General features: G+C 37.2%; 1 long non-coding RNA gene across 1 annotated transcript; it reads left to right on the forward strand.

Moving 5' to 3' along the window:
• The first annotated feature begins 6980 nt into the window (after nt 1–6980).
• Nucleotides 6981–8235, forward strand: LOC131183350 (uncharacterized). Its single transcript, XR_009151470.1, has 2 exons — nt 6981–7464; nt 8032–8235. It is a non-coding gene; the product is annotated as an uncharacterized LOC131183350 (long non-coding RNA).
• Nucleotides 8236–11948: the final 3713 nt, after the last annotated feature.

The raw sequence follows: 11948 nt of genomic DNA on the forward strand, positions 1-11948 counted from the left end.
GATATATGGATTGTGGATATAGAAGTGTGTTTTGAGCCATTTTACAGGTTGGGTAGGTCCTAGGTATAAGGGAGACTCTGCCAGATTTTCGGCACGACTTAGGACGTATTGGTCTTTTTCTTTGTTTGTATTGAGTCAAATTTATTAAATGATTGTAATAAAATTGTCAGGTGAGCCGACGACCTTCTTCCTCCGCCACTACCGCCTCGGTGACCATCACAAGTCCGTGAGTAAAATATTAATTTTAATTGTAATTTCGATATTATTATATGTTTAAGCATGCCCATGCATCACTTATATGCATATATCTATGTAGATAAATCCTAGGCACGATTTATGTTGCATTCATAACTGTGAAAGTGCCATGTATGTTGTTGTGGTAATTTGGAGCAGTGTGCGTGCGTGTGATGTGGTGTGGACTATGGATAGGACGGGGTAGTCACGGCTTGAGTAATTCGCTGGGACTCGATCCTTCGAGGGGTAGTCACGGCTTGAGTAATTCGTTGGGACCCTCGATTTGGTTATTAAGTGGAAGTCCGAGATGAGTAATTACCGGCACTGTGTTGGATTTAAGAGAGTCAGATAGGGGATCAGCTCCCATATGTTATGATTGATACTACAGGGTGTGTGAGTGCTCCAAATTACCTTTTTGATGTTATGATGTGAAAATGATATTGATGTTGCATTTCACTCTACATGGTGCATTAGTTTTAGATAGTTATAGAGATTATGGTTAAAATTGATATTTTACTCTCTGAGTCGAACGCTCACTCCTGTTCACCATATTTTTCCAGGCTACAGGAGGAGACATTTTTCAGAATAACCTGTCCCTTTCCTCTCAGGTTATGAAAAGATTACTTAATTGTATTATTATTCTCTAAATTTGTAATTTAGGACTCCGCATGTGCTAGTAGTAGCATTAAGCCTATCAGAGACTGTATGAATTCAAGTTTTCATATTAATAAATGAAAAGAAAAAAAAAATTTATGAGTTTTAAATGGTTATAAATGAGGTAATAGGGTTGAGCTGGGCTCCTCTAATTTTTGTTTCTGATAATTTCTGGGCTAAGATGGCTCGAAATAAAATTATAACAATTTAATTTAAAATTATTTTATATGCATATTGGGCCTAAATTGTGGGCTTGGTTATGGATTTGAGAACAGTAAGGCTTACTACGGGCCTCGGGGGCTTTATGCCGGCCCAGGTCTTAGTGCCGGTCCGGCCCATAGGTTGGGTCGTGACAAAGTTGGTATCAGAGCTTAGGCTCTAGATTCATGGGAAATAAAATACTTGGGAGTGTAAAAGGAGTCTTGTTAGGATGTTACATGCGGAGTATAGGATTCTGTTTTGTCTTTTTTGTAATTCTTTGTTTCTAGATTCTGCGTTATACCTCGAAAAATATAAAAGTGCCTCAATTAGTGTCTTGATTTTCGTGGAGTACATAGAAATGTGAAATAGAGTTAGTAGACATGTGAGGTCTATCATGAGGATACGTACTCCAAGAAATGCTATGTTTCTGTCTGTATGGGTTTAAATGGTGTGCCCATTTCGTGCAAGGCACGAGTACATAAAGGTGAGTCTTGAAAGTACAGTTGCCCTAGATAAGGATGAGGATACCACTGCAGGCAGTCATCAGTGGATGACCCCGTCAGAATAAGTTTATGATAATAGAAGATTCAAGAGAGATAAGAGATTAAGAGACCTAGTCTTCCAGGACGTATCGTAGTAACTATACAATGTTCTCGATGTCTGCTCTGTAAGCTGCAGATTACAGTACCGACATGAGATTATTGTATAGAGCTGCGTGCATCCCCGTGGTGCTCCATAATGAGGGTGTTTGCGGATGGCTTCTATTTTGGTACAATTATGCCAGAACAGAGTTCTATATCTGCAGAGGAGTTGAGAACTCCTGGTTAAGAGTCTAGAGCTAGAATATCGAAAGGTCACAGTTGGGTGGTAACTAGAGTCAGTGACTCAGTTACCCTAGCATGAGCTAGAGTTACAGTAAGAGTTGCCATCAGACCAGAGGTTTCGGACTAGTTGCAAAGTAAAGGTGACACTTATAGAGTGAGATCATCTAGTTTTCGGTATGGAATTTTGGATGATTTTTGCAGTATGACAAACATTTTGCTTAGAGCTTAGTGAGAATAGTATACCTTGCGTGTATCAGTATGAAATAAAGTACAACCCTACTACTTAGAGAAGGTCGAAACTATGAATTGATGATTTACAGAGCTATGATATGATAAAGGAGGCATTAATTTGACATGGTTTTGGGCAAGGTAGTAAATGTAGTACCTTTGTTACAGCAAGTTAGGGTATAGTACTATCTTTTCAGAAGGGATCAGAAGTTATTACTAATAATGGTGACCAACAAAAATAGTGTACCAGATGGGACTGTAAAGTGTGGTGGAGAATAGTTGGCTCGGGTATCCTGCAGATGATACAAGTTCCATTATAGGAATCATATATAATCAGATCATGATGGATGTAAATCCTTTGAATTGGATGACGGGTTTGGGTACCCGGAATCTTAAATTTTGGCTAGTTGAGTAAACATGGAAAATAATAATAATAATAATAATAATAATAATAATAATAATAATAATAATAATAATAATAACAAATAAATAAAATTACTGCAGAATCAGTTCTCGAGGTAGTAAGGGTATTATGCAAGCTAAGAATATAAATCATACAAAAAAAAAGTATGACTGTAATTTCCTGAGTTCCTTTCTAACTTCATATCGTTCAAAACAATAGTATAATCTAATTATAATAGTGTTAAGAGTAATAAATTAGCGAAGATAAATTATAAAAGGCCAATGGATAGAGAAAGTGCAGAATGAAAGTTTGGACAATTGATTGTAGATGCAATATAATCTAAATGCTAGTGGAAGTACTAGCTAGAGTGGTCAAAGGACCAAATCTGAGTAGCATAGACATGTGATAACGCGATAGAGACTCTGAAAGATATAGTTAGCAAGTACAGCTATTATGTTAGGAAAAAGAATGGAACCAGGGATAGAATAGTCAAGTTCTATTTTGGGTAAGACAAAGGAAATAAATGAAAGGACAACCTAAAGAGCGCATAATAAAAAGAACAAAGTTAAGATATAGGATAGGCTAAGTGTTATTCTTGGCAAGGAGAATGACAAGGATGGAAAACCCAAAATGTTACCACATTAGTGAGAAAAGTGATGGAGGTATGGAATACAATAATAATGAGTAAATGTTAGAAGGTGTGCGATGGTATTGCGGACTACCTAAATAGGTAGAGAAAGAGAAGTTAGTAAGCAGTAAGTTGAATAAAAGTCAGTCTAAGGGATCAAATAGGTATGATGAGAGGAAAAGAATGATAGATAATGACACATAGGTTTTAGGTTAGACTTTTGAGATAGTGAGAAGGTAGTTAGAGGTTCGTTATGAATGTCAGGCAAACATTTTTAGTGTGATCAACAGAATCACTTTGTAGTGAAGCAATAACGACAGGACAATAGTAGGGGTAGAACGAAAAGTGACAAGTCTGGATGGTTATAAATCACTAGAAAGTTCAAGGATCAAATTAATGACCCTAGATAAGGGTGGAATTAGTGTTGGAAGAATTTATTAGTGAGAGAAATCTTTCAGGAATCAACAAAAGTTAAGGGCACAATAAAAACGATGATAGATATGAATCATAGGTCGAGTATAAGTAAAGTTAATAAATTATAAAATATTATGTCAAGAAGGAAAATGGTACGGTAAAGGGTTCATGCAGATGATACCTTATAGGTAGAGCATAATTGTGCTAGGAGATGATGAAATTTGGAGAGAAAGACCAAGAAACTTAGGTGAAACGTTATAATATGACAATCGGGTGTAGTTGAATATAAGAGGATATTTTCTTTCTTTTCAAGTTTAGCTTGTGCTTTTGGTTCTAGAAGGTTATATAAGGAACAGAAACTGAGTCAAGGAGACCTAGTTATTGAGAGTTTGGTAGGCACAAATTCATACATAATTTCCTGATATGAGAATGACAGTAAGTGCATACCTAGTATTAAGTATGAAAGGACAAACAGAGTAATGACAGGAGTTAAATTGAGTTAGCTACTAAGGCTTGCAACTGTTTTAAACTATGAGCTAGAGGAAATACTAATTGTGGATGAGTTTCAATAGATGAAATTATTGCTAATGGGTAATTTGAGGTTGAAGTTTGGAAAGTTGTGGGCAGTATATGTGATTATATTAAAGAGAATAAACACGTGAAGTATCTTATTTAGAATTAAGGCATGACACACATTTCCCACAGCCGTGTTAGTTCAGATGGAACTTATAGTTTCTGGAGCTCCTATCCATCCAGGATGAGCAATTTCCTACTAAGGCTGGTAGGGAATGATAATGTTCTGATAGTTAAGTTGGGAAAGGGGTTACAAAAACGAATTTTCTATGGTTAATTATAAGTGTTACAAAAGGTGAAGAATGTGCTGGCAGGAGTAAGCCGTAAGGTTAGAATTTTCGAAGTAATGGAACTAGTAATCAAGATAAGACTAAGAAATAAAAAGAAAGTTAAAGTTGATGATGGGATAGACGTCTTTGAAGGAAAAGGTGTAAGGATGAGATAGGACTAAAATTAAGGAATAAGTACAGCAGGTTGAAAAGATACCAACAATACCAAAAATAGGAAAAGGGAAGTGGATAAGATGCAAAGGACAGGAAGAGAGCTCGATAGAGTCAGTTATAATGACGAGGATAAGGAGTGTCTAACCACTGCCCCTGTGTTAACACTACCTATGAGCGGTGAAGGATACACCGTGTACTGTGACGCCTCCAGAGTTGGCCTAGGGTGTGTTTTGATGCGGAATGGAAAAGTAGTGGCTTATGCTTCAAGGCAGCTGAAGAGGCATGAGCAGAACTATCCCACCCATGATTTGGAAATGGCGGTTGTAGTCTTTGCACTAAAAATCTGGAGACACTACCTGTATGGTGAAGTGTGCGAGATATATACCGACCATAAGAGTTTGAAGTACATCTTCCAACAGAGGGATTTAAACTTGAGACTGAGGAGTTGGATGGAGCTTATGAAGACTATGATTGCACCATCCAGTACCACCCTGGGAAGGCCAATGTAGTAGCAGATGCTTTAAGCAGAAAATCTTCTGGCAGTTTGGCGCACATTTCAGCAGAGAAGAGACCGTTGATTCAGGAAGTACATGAGTTGATGGATCAAGGTTTAATCCTAGATCTTTCAGATGAGGGGGTATTATTGGCTCAATTTTCAGTGAGGCCAGACTTGCGGGACAGAGTTAGAGTTTCCCAGCACAGAGACCAACAATTGATGAAGATCATAGAAAGAGTACAGCAAGGTGAAGGTGGTGAGTTTGGATTTGCCAATGATGGCGCCCTAGTGCAAGGTTCTAGGATATGTGTGCCCGATGTGGATAACCTCAGGAATGAAATCATGCGAGAGGCACACTACACACTGTACAGTGTCCACCCAGGTTCCACCAAGATGTACCATGATGTGAAAGATAGCTACTGGTGGAATGGTATAAAGAGAGACATAGCAGACTTTGTGTCCAAGTGCTTGACTTGTCAGAAGGTGAAGTTTGAACACCAGAGACCGTCAGGGAAGCTGCAAGAGCTCCCTATCCCAGAATGGAAGTGAGGAATGATCACTATGGATTTTGTGACTAGGTTGCCTCGTACCACGCGAGGATATGATTCGATATGGGTAATTGTAGACCGCCTAACCAATCAGCTCATTTCTTGCCTGTGAAGACTACATATTCTGTTGCACAGTACGCCCGACTCTATATTCGAGAAATCGTCAGATTGCATGGAGTTCCAGCTTCCATAATATCTGACAGAGGGCCCCAGTTCACTTCTCGATTTTGGAGAAAGTTGCAGGAGGCACTTGGCACACAGTTGAACTTCAGTACGGCTTTCCACCCTCGCATGCACGGACAATTGAAGGACAATCCAAACACTGGAAGACATGCTTCGCATGAGTGTTTTGGATTTTGGAGGTCAATGGGATGATCAGCTAGCTTTGGTGGAGTTTGCCTACAACAACAGTTACCATTCCAGCATAGGGATGGTACCCTATGAGGCACTATATGGAAGAAAGTGTAGGTCTCCTCTGTGTTGGACAGAAATGGGAGAAGCGAAGGTGCATGATGTAGACCTAGTGCAGTACACTTCAGAGATAGTTCCTTTAATCAGGGAACGATTGAAAACAGCTTTCAGTAGGCAGAAGAGTTATGCAGACCCCAGACGGAGGGATATGGAGTTTGCAGTAGGCGACTATGTATTCCTGAAGGTTTCTCCGATGAAGGGAGTCATGAGATTTGGAAAGAAGGGCAAGTTGTCACCTCCGTATATTGGACTTTTTGAGGTTACTGATAGAGTTAGAGCAGTTGCCTACCGGTTGGAGCTACCACCCAACCTTTCTCACGTTCATCCCGTGTTTCACATCTCCATGCTCAGGAAATACATTCCAGATCCTTCTCATGTACTACAGCCGGATGTGATAGAGCTAAAAGAGAACTTGACATTTGAGGAGCAACTTTGTAGCAATAATGGACTAACAATTGATACAGCTAACATAAAAACAGATCCCTATGCTTAAGATTATGTGGAGTAGCGATCGGTGGAAGAGTGCACTGGGAGTCGAGCGGGACATGCGTAGCAAGTACCCTTATCTCTGCTCAATGTGTAATCATGTACTTTATTACGCCTTGTGTAAAATTCGAGGACGAATTTTCTGTAAGGGGAAGAATGTAACACCCACGATTTTTATATATTATTATTGGGCCGTGTAGGTATCCTCAATTCGCGGAAATTGGCGATTGTCCAGATCTGTGAATTTCAGGCTGCATGCACGACTATAGGAAAAGTCTCCGAATTGGATCTAGATTTTGGCTACCCCACCATTGTTAGGCATCCCGAGCACGTTCCCGAAGTTGGAATCGGCAAAGGTAAATCCGAACCTTGCTTTTTCGTAATTTTCTAGTGCTTAAATAGGATTAAAAATTCATAAAATATTCGTGGTAGCTTAGAAAATTACGATTCTTTTTGCAATAGCTTAGTAATATTTCTAAGGACCGCGGGGCAGAGTTTTATAATTTTTAGAGCTTATTTGAGCAGTTTTTGCAAAAATGATCAATTATAAGGACTAAATTGAAATTTTACATATTGTGATGGATGATTGATTTGATGGACCCAGGAGGGGCTGTGTGATGTGATTGAGTTGTGGATATATGGATTGTGGATATAGAAGTGTGTTTTGAGCCATTTTACAGGTTGGGTAGGTCCTAGGTATAAGGGAGACTCTGCCGGATTTTCGGCACGACTTAGGACGTATTGGTCTTTTTCTTTGTTTGTATTGAGTCAAATTTATTAAATGATTGTAATAAAATTGTCAGGTGAGCCGGGACAGCCTTCTTCCTCCGCCCAGCCGCCTCAGTGACCATCGTCAAGTCTGTGAGTAAAATATTAATTTTAATTGTAATTTCGATATTATTATATGTTTAAGCATGCCCATGCATCACTTATATGCATATATCTATGTAGATAAATCCTAGGCACGATTTATGTTGCATTCATAACTGTGAAAGTGCCATGTATGTTGTTGTGGTAATTTGGAGCAGTGTGCGTGCGTGTGATGTGGTGTGGACTATGGATAGGACGGGGTAGTCACGGCTTGAGTAATTCGCTGGGACCCGATCCTTCGAGGGGTAGTCACGGCTTGAGTAATTCGCTGGGACCCTCGATTTGGTTATTAAGTGGAAGTCCGAGCTGAGTAATTACTGGCACTGAGTTGGATTTAAGAGAGTCAGTAGGGGATCAGCTCCCATATGTTATGATTGATACTACAGGGTGTGTGAGTGCTCCAAATTACCTTTTTGATGTTATGATGTGAAAATGATATTGATGTTGCATTTCACTCTACAGGGTGCATTAGTTTTAGATAGTTATAGAGATTATGGTTAAAATTGATATTTTACTCTCTGAGTCGAACGCTCACTCCTGTTCACCATATTTTTCCAGGCTACAGGAGGAGACATTTTTCAGAATAACCTGTCCCTTTCCTCTCAGGTTATGAAAAGATTACTTAATTGTATTATTATTCTCTAAATTTGTAATTTAGGACTCCGCATGTGCTAGTAGTAGCATTAAGCCTATCAGAGACTGTATGAATTCAAGTTTTCATATTAATAAATGAAAAGAAAAAAAAATTTTATGAGTTTTAAATGGTTATAAATGAGGTAATAGGGTTGAGCTGGGCTCCTCTAATTTTTGTTTCTGATAATTTCTGGGCTAAGATGGCTCGAAATAAAATTATAACAGTTTAATTTAAAATTATTTTATATGCATATTGGGCCTAAATTGTGGGCTTGGTTATGGATTTGAGAACAGTAAGGCTTACTACGGGCCTCGGGGGCTTTATGCCGGCCCAGGTCCTAGTGTTGGTCCGGCCCATAGGTTGGGTCGTGACACTTAAAATGGTAAATTGATAATATAATATTAACAAGTCAGCCATACTTTACTTTCTAAAAAGTGAAAATTCTCTCCTCACTCTTAGGTTATTGGTTGTGTTGCAATGAATACTCATGATTTTGACTCAGAACCTCGAAGGCACAAGAAAAAGTAATCAAGTAGAAATTTGACCATACTTCATGATCTGCATGTTGTATCACACCTGATGGCATGAGCGATTTTGTTAAGTCTTCCATATCAATTAGATATGTGGGTAATTTGCCCGCTATGAAGACTTAGATAATCATCTTCTTTAAGCTAGCTTTTAGTGGTGAGTTAAACTTAAACTTAGTCCATTTTCTTATCATGGTATCAAAGCCTCCCATAAGTGTTTCATGCTTTAGATATCAATCTTGGACGTAAGGGAGATGTGTTAAATATCCCATATCCATAACATAAAAAATATATTGTTTATATAATCTTACACCCTTTTTGATGAAATGTTATACATTTCTATGTAATATTAATAATTTTCAATGCAAAATTAATAATAAATAAATATATTTAATAATCTTATGACACCCCTATATGCATAGCCCTGTGCAAATTACTGTTCCGGTGACCGATGCCGGTTCGGACAATTAAGATGATTAGAATTATATTTAAGTCACCTAGAAAAATACTGAACAAAAATTAATAGTGATTACCCGAAGGTTAAATACAGATCAGAAAAATAGAACATAAAAAGTTAAATGAGTTGTGGGTCATAGTGGTGGGTGACCGCACCGGGAAGTGACTGCGAAGTTAAATGTTACCCTAAATTTGTACTGGGCATTGTGACACCGCAGTCCTAGGAAAAACTGCGGAGCTAGGAGAAATGTGAAAATCACAGAAAAAGATTGAGAACCAGATCAAATAATTAGGTCAGGGTTCCAAAAGAATTACAGTATTATTGATAAACCGGATCAAACCGACGAAGGGCAAATTGATCAATTCACCCCTAGAGGTGACTCATGGCCTAACTGTCTAATAACATATGAGAAATTAAAATTTCAAATTATAGATTTAAATTAAAAAAAGTATGAAGAAAACAATGGAAAAAAAAAAAGAAAATAAAAATAAAGGCATTATGACATCACTAGAGTGACATCACCATGACACCATAATTATAATTTCTTAATTATGGAAATTATGGGGATAATTATGAAAATTATTAAATAGAAAATTAAAAAGGAAAATTTTTGTTTCTTCTTCCTTCATAGTGGCCTACCTTTTCCCCCTCATCTCTCTTACTTCTCTTCCATTTCCACCATTGTCAAGCCCTTCCAAGCTTCCAAACTCCCAAAATTTTACCTTAATTTTTGTAGTTTCTTTACTAAAACCTCTAAATTACATTTGATAAGAAGATTGAAAGTGAATAAATCAAGCAAGGTTTGAAGAATTGGAGATATAAATTCTGCACACTTAAGGTAAGCTAATCTAACCTTCCCTTTTTGTATAAATGGTTGATTTAGGGTAAGATTGGATGAAATTATATGAAGAAATTGGAAAAAAATTGCATGATTAGGAAGAGAGGGAATTTTCAGCAACCATGGAAGTTTATGGAATTGATGTGTTTTGATTTAATTAAACATGCCTTCTAGCTTGATTAGTGATGCTTATATGATGTATAGGTTGATGTTGCCTTGAATTGCTTGGAATTGAGAAGTTGAAAATTTAAGGTTTATAGAATTGGAGAAAAATTTAGGATTTTTGAAATTGAACCAAATTGACCTAATTGAGACTCAAAATGGTCAATTGAGACCAATTAGGATGTGTTTGAATGGTTAGAAGTAAAAACAAATTCGGATAGGTAGGGGTCTAATCCTGGACAGCCTGATCAAGGTCCCTTTCAGGTGTCAAAACTGTAATTCTGCCACCCCAATTGGTGTGAGGCCAATTGAATATGAAATTAAACACATAACACCACAATTTTTGTGCAGAAATCATGCCCAGAAATGACATTAAGATAGTGAACAATTAGGTCAAATCTGGGTAATGTGTACTGCCACTGTACCAGACTAACGAATTTATTTGGCCATAACTTGGTGTAGGAAGGTCCAAATGACCTTAATTTTATACCGATAGAAAGCTGAGATATAGTACTACAACTTTTATGAAGAAAACAAACTCAAATTCTAACCATAACCCATTCGAAAAGTGAGCTGCAATCAGCACACCAAAACTGTCAAAACCAGAATTGTGCCCAGAATTCTGGGTTTGAACCAATCCGGCCAGCCTTAAAAAAATAGGCATAACTTGAGCTACAAAACTTCAAATGGAGTGATTTAAAAATGAAATTAAATGTCACACCTTACCCCTCTATAAGGCATAACATGATTTCGTAGAATACCTAATGAACTACCGAACTTCACCTACCGATAACTCATTAAGTACCCTACAAGGGATTTTAAAACAATTTTCTTATCTTTGACAAGTGGTGAGCATTTCTAATAAGTATTTAAAACATTTAGTTGAAATTAAAACTAATTAATATTTTTGGCCATTTTAGTTTTCCGTAAATTTTATAAAAATTTTGACAGAGTTTCCTCTGTATTTTGAGAAAACCATTCTTCGAATACCTGTAAAAAGCACTTCTAAAAGTTTTTCTCAACCACTACTTCGGTTTTACAATCAAACTCAATCAATTTCTCAAAATACTGTCAATCAATATCATTCATATTTCATTAAAAACAAAATAATTTATACACAACCTTACAAATTTATATCAAAAGAAACACAAACTAAACTTTATTACAAACTTCATACAAATTTGTGTACAAGCTGCTCAAGACCCATTTTTACATGTCCATACATTTATGTGCAATATATACATCAAAAGAAGTATTTACAGTTAGGGTATAAATTATACCCGAAAGCTTCAAGCTGATGTCTTCACACACCTCAGCAGCTCAGTCTGCTGCTCCTCTAGTCTCTGTATCTGCGACAGCAATAAAAGTTATCGCTGAGTACTAGGACTCAGTGGTGCACAATATACTAAAATAATCTTTATGCAAAACTTAAAACACATTCATTCAAAATTTGGCTAAACATGAAAATTAAATACAATCATGCATTGTAAGATTTTACATGTAAACCAAGTTCATTTCAAAGTATCAAAACACATTTCATAAAACCCATAGTTAGATCACGCCATTCGAAACAAATAGAATCTCAATAGCCAGAGGCTAAAGAGAAATCACATGAATCTCAATAGCCAGAAGCTAAAGAGAAATCATATCACAAGGCTAGCTAGCTCAAATATATGGATATCCATTCACATCCTCTTCTACTGGCACACCTCAACACTTCTCCAGAGAAGGAATCAAAATTCGAAACTAATTACCCCCACTAGTCATGCTAGTGAGGTGTTCAAATATGTGGTCATGACACTGTGGTTTCAAAACTTATCTTAACAATTTGCTAAACATTGTCTTTTCAAATATACA

The sequence above is a fragment of the Hevea brasiliensis genome, chromosome 9 (assembly GCF_030052815.1).
Source record: "Hevea brasiliensis isolate MT/VB/25A 57/8 chromosome 9, ASM3005281v1, whole genome shotgun sequence".
Lineage (NCBI taxonomy): Eukaryota > Viridiplantae > Streptophyta > Magnoliopsida > Malpighiales > Euphorbiaceae > Hevea > Hevea brasiliensis.